Genomic DNA, 22,020 nt, shown 5'->3' with positions numbered 1-22,020 from the left:
AGTCTGCCCACACTGATAGAAGTCAGACAGACCGTCAACTTTCCCACAGTGGTGCCCCTGCTGACTCCACCATTAGAAAGATTACGGAGTCAGGCCATCAAAGTAGGGACATTAGACCACCATAGAGTGGAAGGTTTGATGTACTTTTTTCTCTCCATCACCACCAGGAAAAACCTAATGGTATGGAGCAGAAAAAAATAAAAATTACCCCCCACTAGCAGGGACAAAACTTCGAGGGTGTGGGGGTTATTTGTATTTTGTTTTTCAATAATAAACTCTCACTTTGGAAGTCTGTTTCTGAAGAATACAAAAACATTGGTGCGTGGGCACCTGGAAGACTGCAGCTGTGCTCCAAACTTGTAGGAGTGGTTTATTTATTTATTTATTGAATTTATAAGGCGCAACAGCTACCCACAAAGGGTTTCCTGGCGCCTGGAAGGACTGAATGCAAAAAAATATAGCGGCAGTGAGTTGAGATTATTGTGGAAGCGGGTGTAAAGACTTTCTTTGCAGATAGCAAAGGGAAGAGCATTCCAGAGGGACGGCCAAGATACGCAAAAGATCTTCCACCCATCCTGGCGAGTTTGAACCTGGGTACCGCAAAATTTTCCAGAGTTGCGGATCGAAGATGTCAAGTGGGAGCATTAGGGGCAGACAAGAGATTGCAGATATTGTGGCGCTGAACCCATTTTGATCTTGAACATGTAGCTCAGGGCTTTGAACTTTATGCGGTTCTCAACTCTGAGCCACTGTAGGTCACAGAGATAGCCAATGATGGGAGTGGTTCAGGGAACCCTGCAAAGAAGTCTTGCTGCAGAGATCTGTTCCAGCTGTAGTGTATGGGTCACTGCCTTATTGGAGCCTAGAAAAAGGACGTTTCCATTGTCCAGCCGTGAGATGATAAGGGCATTGATCACTGTTTTCTGGGTGGCATCTGGCAACATACCGATGATCTTCCTAAGCTATTTTAGGATGGTAAAGCACACGGATGTGACCTTGACTGCTTGATGGTGCATGGTCAGAGAGTCATCAATGGTCACGCCCAAGTTCCGGACTTGGCTGGAGGGCCACGGGAGGGCACCCATCTCGGCAGGCCAGTGTAGCGGGCCCCAGAGATCTTTTTTCTTACCAAGGATCAAGACCTCGGTTTTTTCACCGTTCAGTCGGAGGTGGTTGTGATTCATCCATGTTGCAATTTTTCCTAAGACCCAACTGAGGGGTAGATGCTGAGCAGGGATCAGAGTTTTAAAGAGAAAAGATGATCTGGGAGTCGTCAGCGTAGGTAAAGAGTGTCAAGCCAGACTGTTCGGCTATGTCAGCCAGAGGCCTGACATATAAGGTAAAAAGCAACAGACTCAGCATGGAGCCGTGGGCTACCCTGTAGGGAGATGAGTGGCTATTGGAACTATCCATGCCAGGAAAGATCTGAAAAGTACGGCCGTCTAAAAAAGAGATGATCCAATCCAAGGCTGAGCAACGGATGCCCAGAGACCTCAGTGTACTAATTAGTATGGGATGTGTAATTGTGCTGTACGCCGCACTGAGGTCCGACATCGAGATGATGGCGCAGCCTCTCTGTCACCCCTAGCAACGTAGAATGTAGTTTCTGTAGAGAATCCGGCTCTGAACCCGTATTGGGAGGGGTGGAGGACTTTATTAGTTTCCACTAACTGAGAGAGATGCGAATGAATATGTCTCTCGAGGATTTTGGAGAAGGCTGGCAGAAGGGAAATCAGACAGTAATGTGAGAGTACATCTGGGTCTGCGGTGGTTTATATTAAGAGCGGGGTCACCATGGCATGTTTCCAAAGTGAAGGGACTGTTGATTCAAGTAAGGAAGAATTTAAAACAATAAAGATGACATGCAAATGGGGAAGGTCAAGCTGTTTGAGTATTGAAATTGGTAAGGGATCCTTAGGAGAACCGGATTTCCTCTGAAAGCACAGAGATCAAAGCTGGGCTGGCACTGATAGCTTAATATGAAGGGTGGTTGTCCACCAGGGTAATGGGGGTAATGATCTTTGACTCACTGCTGGACCTGCTAAAATCTACATCAGGCCTTATTGTGTCCCCTTATATTCAATCACATAGTCAATCCAGTTTATGTGTAGCTATTCTTTACAGCCCAATAAGAATCAACTTACACTGAGTTATATCGAATTCTGTGCCAGTCAATGTTGTATTCCATAGTGTCCTTCCAGGCTGGATAGAATTAATAAAAGGGTTGGAGGCTTAGCTATTGCCTTCAGGCCCAACACAAAATGTTGCACCCTTGATACCCTTCTCACAGATATGCATTTTTAAAATAACTTGCTCAACCAAGGGATCCTGGAGAGGCGCCTTACTTTTTCGGCCTCCAGGTAATAAAGTTCACTTTTCCAGCCATCTTATAGAGACTATTGCCTCCCATGTCCTGGCCACCGAGAACTTTCTCCTATTGGGAGATTTTAATCACCATGCCAAACTCTCATGTGACCTGCATTTTAACAATCTTATTTCTAGTCTAAATACCTTAGGTCTCAATCAACTGGTGATTTGTCCCACCCATATAGCAGGCCAGACCCTGGATCTTTTTTTTACTACCTCACCCCATGTGAAAGTCGATTCACCAATTCCTGTTCTTTGGTCTGATCATCACCTATTAAAATTCCATTTATAGCTAACTCCAATCCAGCAGGATCTCCGAAAATAACCTATGTCAAGCAGGGCTTGGGATAAAACAAACTTAGATTCCTTCTCCTCATATTTTGTCCCTCCTCCCTTATCAGACACAGACCACCCTAATAAGGCAGCCGAGTCCCTTGAGAAACCTATCCGCTATACCCTTGATAGAATAGCCGCCAAAAAAAAGTCAAAGTCCTTGTAAACTTCCCCCCTGGTTCACTCCAGACCTAAAAATAGACAAGTTAGCCGCTAGGAAGGCTGAACGCAAGTCGAGACACACAAAAAGTGCACTAGACGGACAGGACTACAAAACATTACACAGGCAATATATCGACCACATTGCCACGGCTAAAAGGACCTACTTAGGGGACAGAATTAACCAGGCCTCAAACTAACATAAAGAACTGTATAAGATAATAAAAGAATTCACCAACCTCCCCTCTTGTCAACCCACTCAGATTGCCTCGCAAGAGTGGGCTGATTCCCTATCATCCTTCTTTGTAGATAAAATCAAGAGCATTCATAGGCTCTTCCCCCACACAGCCAGTGAACTGCCAAACGAGAGACCCACCAATAATCACCCACACACTCCTCTTCTCTCTTCCTTGGTTTCTAAGTTCAGGTCAGCGCTATGAGACCTTAGGGTGATATATGCGTTCCTCGTCTGTATGTGCCCCCGCATTACGACTGTACTGTATCTGTATTATATCTCTAAAACTTTTAATAATAATAAAAAATCTTGAAATAATAAAAAAAAAAACAAGAACCAACACATAACATAACATGACACTGGTGCCATCAAACACTTGGTGTGCTGGATCAAGTGCTGGTCTATGCCAGGTACAAACATGTCCCCCTGAACCTCACATCACAGTTTACCTGCCTGGATCAGACTATATGTCAGGAAGGAAAGGTAGATAAGAGACTGTAGTAAAATGTCGCCTGTGAAGCTAAAAGGCCTGAGTTCTCATCATTGCTTCCTACTTCCCCAGAGATTGTGACCCTTGGAAAACCACCTTCTTTCAATGTGACTACATTTACGCATCTACTAGGGCTATGCAAATTTAGAAACATAACCCATATCATTTTCAGCACTGTGCAAACACAACACCGGACATTTATTTTCATATTAGGCTGGCGTAACATTCTTGTTCTCAATGAAATACACAATAATCTTTGAAACAATTTAGACTTGAAGTTTCATCGTTTTATTTAAGCCAGCATGTATAGGGAAAAACAATTCTATTAGATTTATTTCGTTTAAACCAATATTCCTAAACCATATCCCCTTAAGCTCTATGTTCTCAACAGTAAACAAGGGAAAGTTATAGTAACATGTCATGGCAGGCCTCCGTGATAGCCTCAGTCCATCAGTCACACTCCAGGCAGAGATTTGTGGATCAGAGAGGCGAAGAGGGTGCTTACCCGCCTGGAAGCGGCGTCTGATCAGGAGAATGGCTGCTTTTGAGTCATTTTGTCACAGATAAACCACTCTCTGTCACCAAGTGTAATGTTGTTTCTTATTTATGCTACACTTCAAAGCATCTTAGTTTCAGGTGTCGTCATCTTGCCCATTTACGACAATCCTCTTCCTCGGATTCAATCAGTGTGAACCTGTAATGCATCTCTCCTTCCTGCGCTTGAAGATGCCTCATTTTCATTTGTCTGAGCGGCAAATTCCTGCAAAAACTGCCAAAAGCAATTACTTAATGAATTATAAAAAAAGAGAAATGCCTTCAGACAAAAAAAACCTAGTTTTTTTCAAACCTGAATGATATTCTGATATTCCAGGAAATCGGAGAAATGTTTCAAATTCGTCTGTCTATTAGGGGATGACATTTGGTGGTGTACTTTGAAATATGTTTAAGCTACCGTAGGGAAAAAAGTGCCCTGAGGGGGTCTGGCAGCCAAATGAGATTTTAGTGTCAGCGCCAGCCCTGACCTTTCCTTTGCAGGATCTACTTAAATACCGGAAACATGGTTTTGTTTATATAGTCGAGTCAAATCTATAGTTCGAAGTCAAATGAAATATATATAGAGAGTCCAGAGCAGGACCTGTTTGTGGTAAAGTACAGAAGAAAAACTCAGAGACTGTGCAAGAAAATGCTCTTTATCACGCTTTTTTTTTCCAGTAATAATTTCTATTATGCCTCCCTTTAATCGTGGGTAGAATATTCCCACAGTGCTCTGAATATAACATTTTACTAGTTGAAGCTAAACCAGCCTTGACAAGGGGCTGCTGTGGGATGTAAGTGGCCATATTGTCATCTGCTGTCACATGACAGATTAGGAAGCACTGTAGTTAAAAGGGTATGACCGCTCCATCTCATGAATACCGAGAGGCATAATGGATCACATGTAAAATGCAATCCCATTAAACAAAACGAGCCTGCGTGCTCTCTGCATGCCCACCACAATCAATTGCATGAGTTGTCTGGTGGTGCAACCTGTTGTGTCATTGAGAGATGGCTTCGGGGCATTGTCCCTTTCTTCATCTGTAGTGATCTGGGTTGACGCAGTGTTGAGGGCCGGTGCCCTACCCCCACGATATCACATGATAAAAATATTGCATCCACTGGCATAACATGCTCATAGTCAAGTCACACATTCACTCCTTCATGCAACTTGCTGCTGAGTAATTTTATACTTGCATTGACAATCTAGTGGTAGACGATGTAGTGAATTTAATGTCATTGACATTCAAGATTATCACCTACTGCAGGACCTTCACCCCCCTTGAACATCCTTAACAACTGGAACCCAATCTCAACTGAGGACACCATCCGCCTGATGAACTCCATCCACTCAGGATCCCCAACTGACCCATGCCCACACCACATCTTCAACAAAGCAGACTCCATCATAGCTCCACTCCTCCGAGACGTCATCAACTGCTCCCTCAACTCCGCCACCTTCCCGGAAAGCTGGAAACACGCAGAACTCAGCGCCCTTCTGAAAAAACCCACAGCGGACCCCACCGAACTCAAAAACTACCGCCCCATCTCGCTTCTTCCTTTCCCGGCCAAAGTCATCGAGAAAGCTGTCAACAACCAGCTCGCCGCCTTCCTCGAAAGCAACAAATCCCTCGACCCCTCACAATCCGGATTCCGAGCCAAGCACAGCACTGAGACTGCACTCATCGCAGCAACAGACGACATTCGAACTCTACTGGACAACGGAGACACAGTCGCGCTCATCCTCCTCGACCTCTCCGCAGCCTTCGACACAGTCTGTCATAGCACCCTATTACAGCGCCTCAGAAACATCGGAATCCAAGGAAAAGCACTGGAATGGATCACCTCGTTCCTTACCGGAAGAACTCAGAGAGTCCGGCTCCCTCCATTCAAGTCAGAGGCCTCTGAAGTCATCTGCGGCGTGCCACAAGGATCCTCACTCAGCCCCACCCTCTTCAACGTATACATGAGCCCCCTTGCAACCATCGCACGCCAACACAACCTCAACATCATCTCCTACGCTGACGACACTCAACTGATCCTCTCACTCACCAAAGACCCAAACACCGCCAAAAACAACTTACACGAAGGAATGAAAGAAGTAGCCGAATGGATGAAGCACAGCCGTCTGAAACTTAACTCGGACAAAACAGAAGTCCTCATCTTAGGCACCTCCCCCTCCGCCTGGGATAACTCTTGGTGGCCAGAGGCCCTTGGAAAAGCACCCATCCCGACGGACCACGCACGAAACCTGGGCGTCATTCTGGACTCCTCACTCTCGATGACCAGACAAGTCAACGCCGTCTCATCATCTTGCCTCAACATTCTTCGCATGCTCAAAAAGACTTTTCGCTGGATCCCCACGAAACTAGAAAAATGGTCACTCACGCACTGGTCACGAGCCGCCTGGACTATGGAAACACCCTTTACGCCGGTACCTCCGCAAAAGTCCAGAAAAAACTCCAACTCATCCAGAACGCTTCAGCCAGGCTCATACTAGACATCCCGCGTAAAGAACACATCTCTGGTCACCTGAAAAACCTCCACTGGCTCCCCGTAAATAAGAGGATCACCTTCTGCCTCTTAACCCACGCACACAAAGCACTTTACGAACTGGGACCCGAACGCCTCAACACACGACTGTCCTTCTACACCCCCGCCCGTTAGCTGCGATCCTCCAACCAAGCCCTTGCCACTGTACCTCGCATCAACAAAGCCACCATGGGAGGTAGATCCTTCTCCTACCTGGCAGCTAAAACCTGGAACTCTCTCCCCACTCACCTACGCCTTACTCAGAACCACATAGCATTCAGAAAACAACTTAAAACTTGGATATTCGACAAGTAACCCCCCCCACCCCCATCCTCAAGCGCCTTGAGACCCTATGGGTATGTAGCGCGCTATATAAATCTCGACTTGACTTGACCCTCAATTTATTGTCAACAGTGCATAATTTGAGTAGGTGCTTTCTCTTGGGGGAACAGCACTTATTCCAGTCTCAACAGCCTTTGACCAGTTCAAGAGACAGTAAATCATATCATCATATATATATGTGTGTACACACACACACTCACACATACACATAGATACATACATATAGTGCAGTAGGTCGCCAATAGGTCATATAGTTAGGACCTAGTTTCCATAGGAATTTTTTTTTAACTTGTCTATAAAATATGCTCCGTTTGACGAATCCCCACAAAAGTTTCCTCAAAAAATGCTCTGGTGAATCTTGTTGCACATGGAAAGTTTTGGGGAGATTTGTGAAATGGGGGTTGAAAAAAAATGTGTGCTTGCAATGTTAATTCCCATAGGAATCTGGTCAACACGGCTACAGCCCGAACCAATGAAAGGAATTGCAATAAATTTGGCAGAAAGCTAGATTTGATTACACAGATTAAGCTTTCAGTTATTTGGTGTAAATCCATTCAATAGTTGAAATTTAAGGAGAAAAACATTTATATGCCTGCGCCCGTGTATATATTCCACAGAGGCGTTGCGATTAAGCGTGACGACATGGGCTGCAAGTAATGCAGTGTGTGGACAGCCGTGAGGTAAATGGAAAGTTGCCACCACCATTTTATTACTCAGGAACGGTTCTCCAGGCTGAAACTCTGTGTGAAAAGTGGTATAAGGAGTCAGGGTGGAGGTACTCTGACCCCATGTTTGAGAAATGGATGTGTTAATAAGGCAAGTTTTGTGTAGCAAAATAGATTTTTTTTGAGCATGAGCAATATTTGTGACAACACCTTGGCTACTTGGGCGGCCCCCGTGTAACATTTTGGCCACATCGCGACTATCGCGGCGGCGGTGCAAATATGGTAAAATTTTAAATATATAGATTCACACACACACTCTTAGTTTTACTTACATACTGATAAACACACACACACAGACAATCGTGCACCTACTAATTAACACCCAATGTAGGACTTGTACACCCACCCACAATAAAACTCTGCCACTAACACATCTACTCAAACACTCATGCACCCGTTCTTAGACCCATACAGAGACTCATACTCCTATGTACAGAGCAATTCAGAGACTCACACTCCCATGTACTGACCCACTCAGAGACTATTACATCTACTCACACACTCACTGGGAGACTCATGGACCTACTCACACATATAGTGAGACATTTATGGACCTACTAACAGACCCAAACAAATACTGATGCATTCATTGACTTACCTGCTGAATGACTTAGACACCGAGTAACGAACCCACTCAGAGACTCATGCACTCATTCACAGACCCAGTCAGAAATTAATGCATCCATGTGTGTCCCACTCAGACACTCATACACTTATGTACACTTGGAGACTCACATACTCACGCACAGACTCACTCAGAGATTCACATATCTATGGACAGCCCCACTAAGAAAATGAGACACCTATTCATAGACCCACTCAGGACTCATGTACCCACTCACACATCTACTAGACACTGATGCACCCACTAACAAACCCACATACGTACTGATGCATTAATTGACATACCTTCTTGAAGACTTAGACACCTAGTCACAAACCCACTCCCAAACTGCATCCATTTTCAGACCCACTCAGAAACTCATGTGCTCACTTGGAGACCCACTCAGACACTCATACATCCATGTACAGTCCCACTGAGAGACATACAAACATACTCACATACCCGCTCACAGACTAACAGACCCACAGCTCTCATTAAATCACCCATGCAGTACTAATGCACACATCCAGTCACACAGGCACCACTCATGCAATCACCCAGGCACCACTCATGCACTCCTCCAATCACCCAGGCACTACTCATGCACTCCCCCATTCACCAAGGCACTACTCATGCACTCATCCAGTCACCCTGGCACTACTCGTGCACTCATCCAGTCACCCAAACACTACTCATGCACTCCTCTAGTCACTCAAGCACTATGCATTCTCTCATGCAATCACCCAGATGCTACTCATCCACTCATCCAATCACCCATACACAACTCATGCACTCATCCAGTCACCCAGACACCACTCATGCACTCATCCAGTCACCCAGGCACTACTTATGCACTCATACAATCACCCAGGCACCACTTGTGTGTGCATCCAATCACCCAGGCATTACTCATGCAATCATCCAATCACCCAGGCTCTACTCATGCACTCATCCAGTCACCCAGGCACTACTCATGCACTCCTCCAGTCACTCAAGCACTATGCATTCTCTCATGCAATCACCCAGATGCTACTCATCCACTCATCCAATCACCCATACACAACTCATGCACTCATCCAGTCACCCAGGCACTACTCATGCACTCATACAATCACCCAGGCACCACTTGTGCTTGCATCCAATCACCCAGGCACTACTTATGCACTCATTCAATCACCCAGGCATCACTTGTGTTTGCATCCACTCACCCAGGCATTACTCATGCACTCATCCAGTCACCCAGGCACTACTCATGCACTCCTCCAGTCACTCAAGCACTATGCATTCTCTCATGCAATCAACCAGATGCTACTCATCCACTCATCCAATCACCCATACACAACTCATGCACTCATCCAATCACCCAGGCTCTACTCATGCACTCATCCAATAACTGAGGCACATCTCATGCTATCATGCAATCACCCAGACACTACTCAACCAATCACCCAGGCATCACTTGTGTTTGCATCCACTCACCCAGGCATTACTCATGCACTCATCCAGTCACCCAGGCACTACTCATGCACTCCTCCAGTCACTCAAGCACTATGCATTCTCTCATGCAATCAACCAGATGCTACTCATCCACTCATCCAATCACCCATACACAACTCATGCACTCATCCAATCACCCAGGCTCTACTCATGCACTCATCCAATAACTGAGGCACATCTCATGCTATCATGCAATCACCCAGACACTACTCAACCAATCACCCAGGCATCACTTGTGTTTGCATCCACTCACCCAGGCATTACTCATGCACTCATCCAGTCACCCAGGCACTACTCATGCACTCCTCCAGTCACTCAAGCACTATGCATTCTCTCATGCAATCAACCAGATGCTACTCATCCACTCATCCAATCACCCATACACAACTCATGCACTCATCCAATCACCCAGGCTCTACTCATGCACTCATCCAATAACTGAGGCACATCTCATGCTATCATGCAATCACCCAGACACTACTCAACCAATCACCCAGGCTCTATTCATACATTCATGCAATCACCCAGGCACTACAAAAGCACTCATCCAATCACCAAGGCACTTCTCATGCAATCATCCAATCACCCAGGTACTACTAGTGCACTTATCCAATCACCCAGGCACTACTCATGCACTCATCCAGTCACCTAGGCACTGCTCATGCACTCATTCAATTACCCAGGCACTACTCATGCACTCATTCAATCACCCAGACACTACGGGCCCCATTAGGATGGCGGGCGGTTCACCCCCGCCAGGCCGGCGCTAGCCACCGCCGGCCTGGAAGGGGCGATCCACCCGCCATCCGTAACAGAATGACCCCCGCCATAATATTATGGCTGGGGGTCCGCGTCGGACGGAAAGACCGTCCGCCGCTTTGCCGCCCGGTCGACATGTCGACCGGGCGGAAAAGGGTTCTATATGGCGGCGTCGTCTATCAGACACCGCCAGGCATATTAGAATGTGCATTGTACAATGCATTTCTGTGGTGGCATTGCCTCCATGGAAAGGCATGCGGAGTCTGCTTTGGGAGCACGTTGCGGGCCCCCAGGGACTCCATGGGGTGGGGAGTGCACATGGTGGGTACCTATGGTATCCCCAGAAGTTCCATGCACAACATGGCAGGCACCGCGCGGTGCCTGCCATGTTGTGCATGGAAGTGCATAGCATGCCTTCCTGGTTTTGTGGTGAGCGGTGCTGAGTGCACCTCCCGCCACAATGTCAGGAATGCTGGATGCGCCCGCCACTGTGGTGGGCGCATCCTAATTGCAGGCACAGGACCACCGCCCTTATGGCGGGCGGTCACTTTGTACTATGGGATGGCGGACGGACAAAGTCAGCACGTCATCCTAATGGGCCCCTATGTGTACACTCATCCAATCATGCAGGCAATACTTATGCACTCATTCAATCACCCCGGCACCACTCATGTACTCATCCAATCACCCAGGCACTACTCATGCACTCATCCAGTCACCCAGGCACTACTCAGGCACTCATCCAATCATCCAGACACTACTCATACACTCATCCAGATACCAAGGGACTACTCAGGCACTCATTCAATTACTCAGGCACTACTTATGCACTCATCCAATCACCCTGGTACTACCCATGAACTCATCCAATCGCCCAGACACTACTCATACACTCATCCAGTCAACCAGGCACTACTAATTCACTCATCTAATCACCCAGGCACTACTGGTGCACTCATTCAATCACTGAAACTCAGCTTATACATTTTTTGAATCATTTATCCACCTCTCATTCAACTATCCTTCCAACATTCATGCACACACTCATTCAATCATACATGCAGCACTGAAACAGTGATTACATCATGCATGCACCAATCATGCACTTAGTATACAGATGCAATTTTTCTTTTTTAACCATGAAAGGCAATTCTGTAAAGAACTTTATTTCTTGAATTTTATTTGGAACCCTGCTTCTAATTTTTTTCATATTTGTAAATATTTCCTACCTTTTTTGTATTTTTTAAAATAAATAAAATAGCAAGAATAGCAAAACAAACTGTAAGTTCAAAAGAGAAAAGCAGTTAAAAAACTGGCCAAATTAATAACAACAAAAATAAAAATTTGTGCTTGTCAGCAATGCCCAAAATTATGTAAATAGATTGTTCTCCAGCAGATAGGGTGGCATTGCAATCCAAACAGTATGTAGCCCCACGGCGCAATTGAAGAGAGATGTCGGGCTGGCGTCTTTGCACTTCAGATGGCACCGTAGTTACTGTTGTAGGTGGTGCTGCTGCAGATGTATTCAGCTTATCTTTCTCTCTTTCCCTTCATACCATTTTCAATTGCCTTTTGTGGTAGGGTTTAAGTGGTTTAGCATTGAGGTAGGACCAGAAGAGTAGTTCTTGCACAAAGAACATTTTACTTTTTTTGCATTACATTTGCTCTCACCTGAAGAAATTGTAAAAAAAATCTTAAACCACACTCTGCGTGTTGAGTGGTGGCTCTTCATCATCAGATGGCACCTCCTGCTCTTGAGAATGGCAGGGCAGATGTTCTTCCTCCTCAGTTGACCCTTATGCCATTTTATTTTTCCAAAAAGCACAAAAAAACTGATCAAAATTCCCTCTTTTTTCAATATCTCCACCAGAGCTCCAAAAGTGTTCCTATCCAACAGAGGAACATTCAAGAAGGACTAAAGAGGTGGGAACTCCCTTCCAATATTACTAAAAACTGACTCCGCTAATCAGATATCTTCATTTCCAAATCACATGATGTTCGCTCGTACCAGAATATTCACGATCACCAACGTCATCGTGGTGGCCGGCACCATCACAAAAGTAGGAAATACCAACTAAAAGTAATTGTGTTAGAATATCTTTAATTATGTCAAAAGACAATACTACCTAACCATTGGTGTCAAAGAAAGCTTCAAATATGTGTTTATATGTTTCAGACTTTAAAAAAAACACATGCTCTTAGCAGTCACCGGCATCATCGCAGTGACTGACACCATCGTGAAAGCAGGAAACACCAACTAAAAGTAAATTTGTTAAAAAATCATTACATATGTACAAGTTTAAAGACCATACTACTAAACATCTGGTGTCAAACACTGCTTCTAATATGTGTATATATGTGTTTCATACTGTTCACAAAACACGCACTCTTCGCAGTTACCGATGTCATCTCGGTGACCGGTATAATCGCGAAAGTGGGAAACACCAACTAAAAGTAATTTTGTTAAAATATCATTATATATATGCAAGTTTCAAGACCAAACTTCTAAACCACTGGTGTCAAAGAGTGGTTCAAATATATGTGCACATATGTGTTTTAGAATTTTCACAAAACATGTGCTCTCCGCGGCGGCCCGGGATGAACGCAAAGCAGTCGCAATGAGAACTTTTTTCTTTTAACCCACAGTTAATAATCCATTTAATGAAATAATTATGGCACCTTACTAAAAGGCCTCTCCATCATATTTTCTAATGATTTTGGTCAGGGGTTGTTCATGTCTAGGAATACAGTTAAATGTGCACCACATAAAGAGACACTTACTTGTGCAAAGTAAAATTCAACAAGTTTGTTTTCTCTGCAGTATCACCTTCTATAGTTATCTGTTGAACATGGTTGATCAACAAATACAATGGGAAACTTACAGACACACAAGAGCACTAGAGACATTTCCTCAGCATTCTTTGCAGTATTACGCTGCCCTGCAAATGTAACTACTAGTTAAAAAAACCTTAGAGGTTCACTCGCCGCGTGAATGAAGCCGACTGAAGCTAAACTGTGATAAGACGGAAGTCCAAAACCTCGACTCCACCCCCTCGGCCTGGGACGACTCCTGGTGGCCGACCGCACTGGGAACAGCTCAAACACCCACAGACCATGCACGCAACCTATGGCTCATCCTCGACTCTACGCTCTCCATGGCGAAGCAGGTCAACACTGTCACGTCCTCCTGCTTCAACACCCTCCACATGCTCCACAAGTTATGCAGGTGGATCCCCCCCGAAACAAGAAGAAAAGTCACCCAGACCCTCGTCAGCAGCAGGTTGGACTATGGAAACGCCCTCTACGCAGGAGCCTCAGCCAAACTCCTGAAACGGCTTCAATGCATCCAAAACACCTCTGCACGCCTTATCCTCGACATACCTCACCGCATCCACATCACACCCCACCTGAGAGACCTGCCCTGGCTCCCCGTCAACAAGAGGATCACCATCAAGCTCCTCACCCACGCACACAAGGCACTCACCAACACCAGACTGGCATACCTCAACAGATGACTCAGCTTCTACACCCCCAACCACCAGCTCTGCTCTGCCGACCTTGCCCTCGCCACAGTCTCCCGCATCTGAAGAGCGACCTCTGGTGGCAGATCGTTCTCCCACCTCGCCGCCAAGACCTGGAACACCCTCCCCATCCTCCTACGGCAGACCCAGGACCTGCTAACCTTCAGGAGACTCCTCAAGACCTAGCTACTCGAACAGTAGCAGCATCCAATATGCCCCCCCACCCCCCAGCGCCCCTGAGACCCTTACGGGTAAATAGTGCTCTTTAAAAATGATCTGATTGATTGATTGACTTAATGAAACAAATGTTTCAGGGACATTATAGTTAGTAAATGGAATAAAAAAGGCCTTTGATATCCACTAAAATAAACAAAGGTTACAGGAACATTATAGATAGGAAATAGAATTTAAAAAACCCTAGAAATTCATTGAAATAAACTAAAGGTTACAGTCACATTATAGTTAGGCAGACATTTCACTCATACAAAACCAGAGAAATTCAGCAGTTATAGTTTGCTGAGCTAACTATAACTTGCGCCCCCGCAATGCACTGCTTATGACCTCACATATTATATCCCTCATTACATGGTCAGTGACATCACTGATGACAATACTGATGACATCCTCCACAAAATTACTCATGCACCCACTCACACCTCCATAGAACCATTCATACACCCGCTCCCACTCCCATACAACCATTAACAAACCCATTCACAGAAACATACCAGTACTTACACACCCACTCACTGATTGATAGATCTATACAGACATCTACTCACTCATCATACTGCCACTCATACACCCACTTACTCACTAATACAGCAACTGACATATCCACTCATACACCCAAACAGCCACACATGCACTGATGTCACCCATACAGCTACCCAAACACCTACTCACTCACCTACTTGGTCAATTACACTGTCACTTACTGATACAGATACTAAGACGTACTCACTCACCTATACAGTCACTGACACAAGCATACTCTCACCCATACAGCCACACTCACATTCACTCACTCACCCATACACTCACTCATATACCCCATCACTCACCTATACTGCATTTCACATACCCAGTTACTCACCCATATACCACTGACACATCCACTCACTCACCCACACATCCATACACACACTCAATCTCCCATAGAGCCCCTCACATATGCACTCACTAATCCATACATCACTGACTAACCCACTAAATTCAATTCAATTTAATATGCTTTAATCGATTTTTTACAAAAAATCATAAAAGCAGAAACAATAAAAACCAGTATATGTCATACACGTCATAAGTGATAAAAACACAAGTATTTATAAATCGTTACATACAATAGTCTAAATGAACTACTAATATTATACAATATCCTAAAAACATTCATATTTAAAATTTATGATATCATAGTTTTCCTGCATCCAATTACATTCCTTAAAAATCTTGCTATAGACCTGGTAAAACCCTCATTCTGTAAAAATTGCAAAAACAATAGTGCAGGACCGCCTTGTCTTAAAATTGGTAAAATCCACCTCTTTCTTTGTACTGAGTAGAATTTTCAAAAAAGTACCACATGAATTGTGGACTGCACTGATACGTCGTCACATGGACACTTACTTATCGTTTTTGACCAATCATTCACTGTAGGATAAGATGTTACTCGAAGGAAAATACCAAATCCAAATCAGATCAGGACAAATCTGTCCTGTATATCCTAGATATATTTTAGGTATGGCTGCATGTCATATGCATTAAGTATTTGTTGATTGGACTAGACAGTTGGCCACCCTAAATCTGCATGTCTCTAAAAGGTTCATACACTCTTTTTTAAGATCTTTTCTCTTCATCAAGAGTGTAGAGCTTGGGTCCTACAGTATTCCGGGTGTCCTAAATCATGCATAAAATCTTTTATGTATTTCAACCATGGGATATTAAAGGCCCGATCAAGTTTAATACAGTCTCTTATGATATCCGTATGGAGGTTGGCTTTTCTTATTGATACATATTCTGTGCCATAAAAGGACCGGTTGGATTTTTATTAAATTAGTTATAAAGGGTAATCCCAATTCACCCACTCACTCATCCATACAGACAACCATACAGGTACTCAGACAAACAATCACTTACCCATACAGTCACTCACGTACCCCCTCACAAACCCATACTGCTGCTTAGACTCCAACTGACATACTGATACAGACATTTATACAATTAGTCACTCACCCTTACATTCACTGAGACACCTATTCACCCACTTATACAGTGAATCACACCCCCACTGAATCATCCGTACAGGCACTCATACACCCTCTGATTCCCCAATACATATATATATATATATATATATATATATATATATATATATATATATATATATATATATATATATATATATATATATATAATATATATATATATATATATTTAACACTCTTCCGCAATTAAGACGAAAGTAATGGGCGCACTCCCTCTCAGTTCCACAATCAGATTTATTGAAATCTCTTCAAGTTCAGCATGAAAACAATACGAAGGACAAAATAAATTTAGCTGACCAGAAATAATGGCGAAAATCTAAATTATTTAAATCTTTTTGTCAGCTAATGTAAAAAAGAGCTCAAGCATGAGAATAAGGGGTTTTGATTTTTGTTTTTAAATGTATGGTTGAACGCCACTAAGAGACTCTTTTTATATAAACTGAAAAACCACAAATACCACAATGCTTAGCTATCAAGAACAGGATGTGATGTAACATCAAGTACTGGTGATTGCTTTAAATATGTTGAAAAAAACTTGAGAAAGTGATCGCGAGCAAGGTGCTAGGTGCACTGAAACGCGTAGATCGTATTGTTTTCATGCTGAACTTGAAGAGATTTCAATAAATCTGATTGTGGAACTGAGAGGGAGTGTGCCCATTACTTTGTCTTAATTGCGGAAGAGTGTTAAATAATTAACGGCAAGGTTCTGCCGTAGGGTACGCACCCACACCGAGCGCTCAATGGCCGGGAAACCTGGAACCGGCGTGTGAAGATTTATATATATATACATACATACATACACTCATAAACCTTTTAAAAACACTCAAAGTCACTAGATGATGTCATCAGTGATTCATTACAATTACAAATGTCCCTGACAGGGAAGACACATAGAAAGAACAATAAATATAAGCCTGAAATCAGTGCTATATTAAGGGTGTCCAGACAGACAGAGTGATTTAATAATATTTCAGATCACAAAAGCAAGAATAAAGTGGTACACAATCCTGCAACCAACACAACACATGTAACACAAAACAAAAATGAACACAATTAACAGAAAACAACACCGTTACATATCAATAAATATTTCAATTGTGTTTACGGTGTATATAAGGTCGACAGCATTTTGATCCCGTAAAACCAATACTGGGATCATTTAAATGTCTGAGAATTTTTTTGCTGTGCAGAATGGCACAAGGCAAGTAGTCCGGCAATTAATGGTATGCAGGGGAGTGGGATATATCACGGTCGCCCATGGGCAGAACCGAGCCGTGTCACAAGAGCTTAACCTCTTTGGTGCTTCGGACGGCCCCTGGCCATTATACGTCACTGTGGGTGTGTGCGGAGGATGGCCAGGGGCCGTTCGAATCCCGCCCATTCTCTAAATCGCCTGCATAAGCGAAAATCGTCAATCCGCGCAAGGGGTTAATGAATACATATGCAATAAAAAGAAGTGATGAGTGTTGGGATGACCACGTCCCGGGCAGGGACTGCAGTGCTGAGAAAAAGCACAATGACCTAGAATTAGATAAATGCAGAAGGGATCCAAAATGATTTGAGAGTTGCGCATCAATGGTGCATACTTTTCGGGAACCGGTTCAACAACCTCAGGATCCTTCCGTATTCGGGTGAGCTTGGTTGACAAGCTAAACCGAATGACATCAGTGATGTCATTTGAGATGTCACAAGTGATGTCAATGACCATATCATGAGTGATGTAATATGTGAGATCAAATGTAACCCTGGGTGGGTAACTACACTCCGCCAGTGGAGTTTTCGGAGATTTTCCTACTCCATGCTCTGGGGAAAACGCGGAGTAGGCAAAAAACTCTGCCTCCATGGTGGAGCGAAGTTAGCCACTCCCTCCCCCCTCCAAAAGCGTTAACAGATATTAAATGAGCCACTTAACTGTTGTCTGCCCCCTCCCCTGCCTGGTCGCTCTACGTCCTGCTCTTCGGTCCTTGCGTCCCCCTCTGTAATTAAAAAAAACTGTGCGCGCGTGTCTGACGTAAATCATAGTGTCTTTTTTAATTAGCATAAAAGGTGTGCATAGTACTGAATATATATATATATATACATGCAGGAGCATTTCAGCACTTGCCAGAAGATGGAACTGCCAGGTTCAGTCAACATTACAATACTGTAATAATATTCAAATTTATAACAACTATTTAGCAAACGAACCAGGAGTAACTTCAAACTTTTTTTATTACAACACATGATTTAACATTACAAAACTATAACATACCAATTACATTACCAAACTGTATCAACAACTATAAAACAAACAAAACAACTAACTTTACTGATTTATAATGTCTTTATCACAATATGATGAGCATCCTGGTGTAGTTGCCCCACCTCAGCCACCACCACCTTGCAAAGAGTATTTTGTATTTTGTTTTGAGGCCAGCTAGCAAAAACGTCTCAGCAAAGTTTCTCATGTATACAGTGTTTAAAATGAGTCCCAAAGGCTAGTTCAGGTAGAGTTAGCTCATACTGCTGAACTGCAGAGTTTTCATGTGCTTCTTTCAACATTTTTTTAACCTGGATACACTGTGCTTTCTCAAGTACTCACTGCTGAACAAGACAATAATCCTGCTTGTCATGACAACTGTTTTTGTTGCTTATATAAGCAGTTAATTATTTCCTCAGAGACAAGTAAACCTACACAGCACAAGTTTGTGCAAGATCACAAATGTCTCTCTATGCAATACAAATATTATCACTTCTCCAATTAATAGTTTTTTCGCGCTTCTTTCTACTATGTTATTATTTCCTGTTTTTTCAAAAGTGAGCAAGGCTTCTTTTTCTCCTCCACTTATTTTCTCACATGGAAGTTTTCTTGTTCACAACTTCTGTTTTCCATTTTCTTCCTACAGAAAGAGAAAATGACAAAATTAAAAGATACATAATAGTCACTAAATGATAACCTGTCATTCTTCTCTATATTCTTTAAATGGTTCTACATCTTTCAGCCACAGTCACATATTTTTATCAATTGTACCACTAACTTGTGATTTCTTTCTCTTGAAAAATTCCACATCCTCAATCAGTGCATTTTACTTTCACAAATACATTAAAACATGCCAACAAACAAGATTTCATAATAGTTTATAAAGTACTTTCCTCTTGAGACACCTTTGCTAACACTGACCACAATGTCTCACTCTAGAAATAGCAACATCACAACTCAAACATCTCAGAGTGCTAAAGTATATGTAAAGTGAGGTTCATAAGAACAATTTGGCTTGTATAAATACATTCCACATTCTTTGTTTATAGTTTGCAAAACACTGCTTCCTTTATTTAAAAATTAATATACAGAAGGCAAGAGGGGATTTTGCGCAAGGATAGTGTATTACAATCACAAGTAACTTGTTGGGTCCTCTAGTCTATGCTCTAAGGGTGAGATACAACCCTTGCCAACAGTCGTAACCACAGACAAACAATGTATGTATGTTTAAACAAATATAGAAATTCTCCACCTGAGCAATACTAGGGGGATATCTTTAGGATCAGTCAACAATAGAATACTTGTCAATCAAATAACAGTAAATATCAGTGGAAGTATTTTTTAAAATTTTCTTCTTTATTTCTTCATTTTCTTTCAGTCACTCAGTACAAATCTTCCAATATTTTCATAATATATTTGTTCATTGCCAATGCCATGCCAACACGTGTTTCGTCCAGCTTTGCAGCCTATGGGCTTCGTCAGGGCTAGAAGCAAGTGGAACATACAATTGATTACTATTACTGAAATCAAGGGTCCCATTAATTTACAAAACAAATATTAACGCCTAATGTACAACTACATAAATGTATCCCTAAATATCCAAGTATAGCCTATAGGAAAGGTAAAACATTGGGCAATATGATTAGCCCTAGTTACCTTAAGGATAATAAAGCAAAACCAACTTGGCTACATACACACAATGTGGGCTCATTTAAATGCTATAACTGCAGTATGTGTAGAATGGCATTTAAGGAGAAAAAGGAGTTTGCATATAATGGATCGATGAAATATAGTATAGGACAGCATATTGATTGTTCAACTAAATATGTAGTCTATATTATAGTGTGTAAGTGCCAAAAAATGTATGTAGGAAATACAATTAGAAGCATGAAAGATCGTATTGCAGAACATTATCGAGCATTTAAAAATATGGATCAGAGATACCCAATAGGACTACATGCAGCTAACTGCCCAATTAAAAGTGTTTCCTTTCATGGATTAGAGAGTATTCCTCCAAGTGTGAGAGGGGGTAATAGAGAACTTAAAGTGAGACAGGCAGAAGTGCGTTGGATCATTAAATTACGGGCAGTAGAACAGGGTATAAACATCGATAATAAAATGCAGTTCTTTCTGGGATAAGAAACAAAAATCCAAAAAGCGATGAGACCAATATAATATTCAATGGATTCAAGCAAGCTGGGCTGAAGACGGCTGGAATGCCAGAAACTGGTCCTCGGAAGCTTGTTTCCCGTCCATGGAAGACATGGCTTGGCAGTTCGGGCTGGACTGTTCCCATGAGGCACAGGGTTAGACTGATTTGCAAATAGCCATGTCTGAACTGGGGTGGCAGAGTGGGCTAAAGAACGGTGATGGATTAAACCCAGATCTTTTGACTGGGTGTGAGTGTTTGATTGATTCAGATGCTGCATCCATCACCACCCCCTTTTGTACCAATATAATATAGAGAGAAGTGTATGATTAATTCCACCTTCAGTATGTGCACTTGTTACGATATTTCATTGGTTTTCACTTGGATACATGATGTAGATGTCTAGCTGATATAGCAATAAGTAAAGATCAACATATGTTAAAATTGTATGAGCTAAGCATAATCTGTTATAAACTGGATATATGTAAATATGGTGTTTAATAGTATAAAGTGTTTTGGAAATAGACTTTTAGAATGTAACTAGTTATTACTAGAGATATAGTCCAATAGCAATGTGTCTAATCTATCACATGGTTCTTCTGAATTTTGGTGAAATCAACAGGTATATAAACATAGAGTATCCCCATTAGATATAGCATGAATGTGCCATCAAAACTAGGTTTAAATATTGCCTTGAGGACCATTGAGAATAATATACCGGGTATACTAGGTCAGGATGACGATAGTTAATCTTGCCCATATTAGATCCAGCACGAATATAGGTTAAAATGGAGATCGCTATTTTCATGCTCGCCACTTAGGAATAATAGAGCTGCATTGTTTATTTTATTGAATATAGCGCATGGACATTTTCTTTAATATCACAAGCGTTAGTGTAATCTTGTGGACTAATAACTCCTGCGATTTATTCTTGCCAACATGTCCACATAGATGCACTAGGTTAAGATGGTGACCACTATTATGGTGACTCTATTTAATATAGCGTCTAGATATTGTTTTTATATCACATACGGAAGTGTATTTTTGAGTTTAATAGCCCCTAAGATGCTCGATTATTCCCACTATAACATCCACATAGGTTTATTCACCATCATAAGACTCAATGTTAAGATGGCGCCCGCGGTCTTTCCTTATTTTCAGCCATGTACAACAAAACTTAGACAAGTGTATGAGTATGTTATACTTATGACTTAAGGGATATGTGATATAATATATCACTACGATTTATATATTTACAATGGGGATTTCACGT

The sequence above is a fragment of the Lissotriton vulgaris genome, chromosome 5, assembly GCF_964263255.1.
Source record: "Lissotriton vulgaris chromosome 5, aLisVul1.2, whole genome shotgun sequence".
Taxonomy (NCBI): domain Eukaryota; kingdom Metazoa; phylum Chordata; class Amphibia; order Caudata; family Salamandridae; genus Lissotriton; species Lissotriton vulgaris.
The sequence above is the reverse complement of the archived record's forward strand: the minus strand, read 5'-3'. Positions refer to the sequence as shown.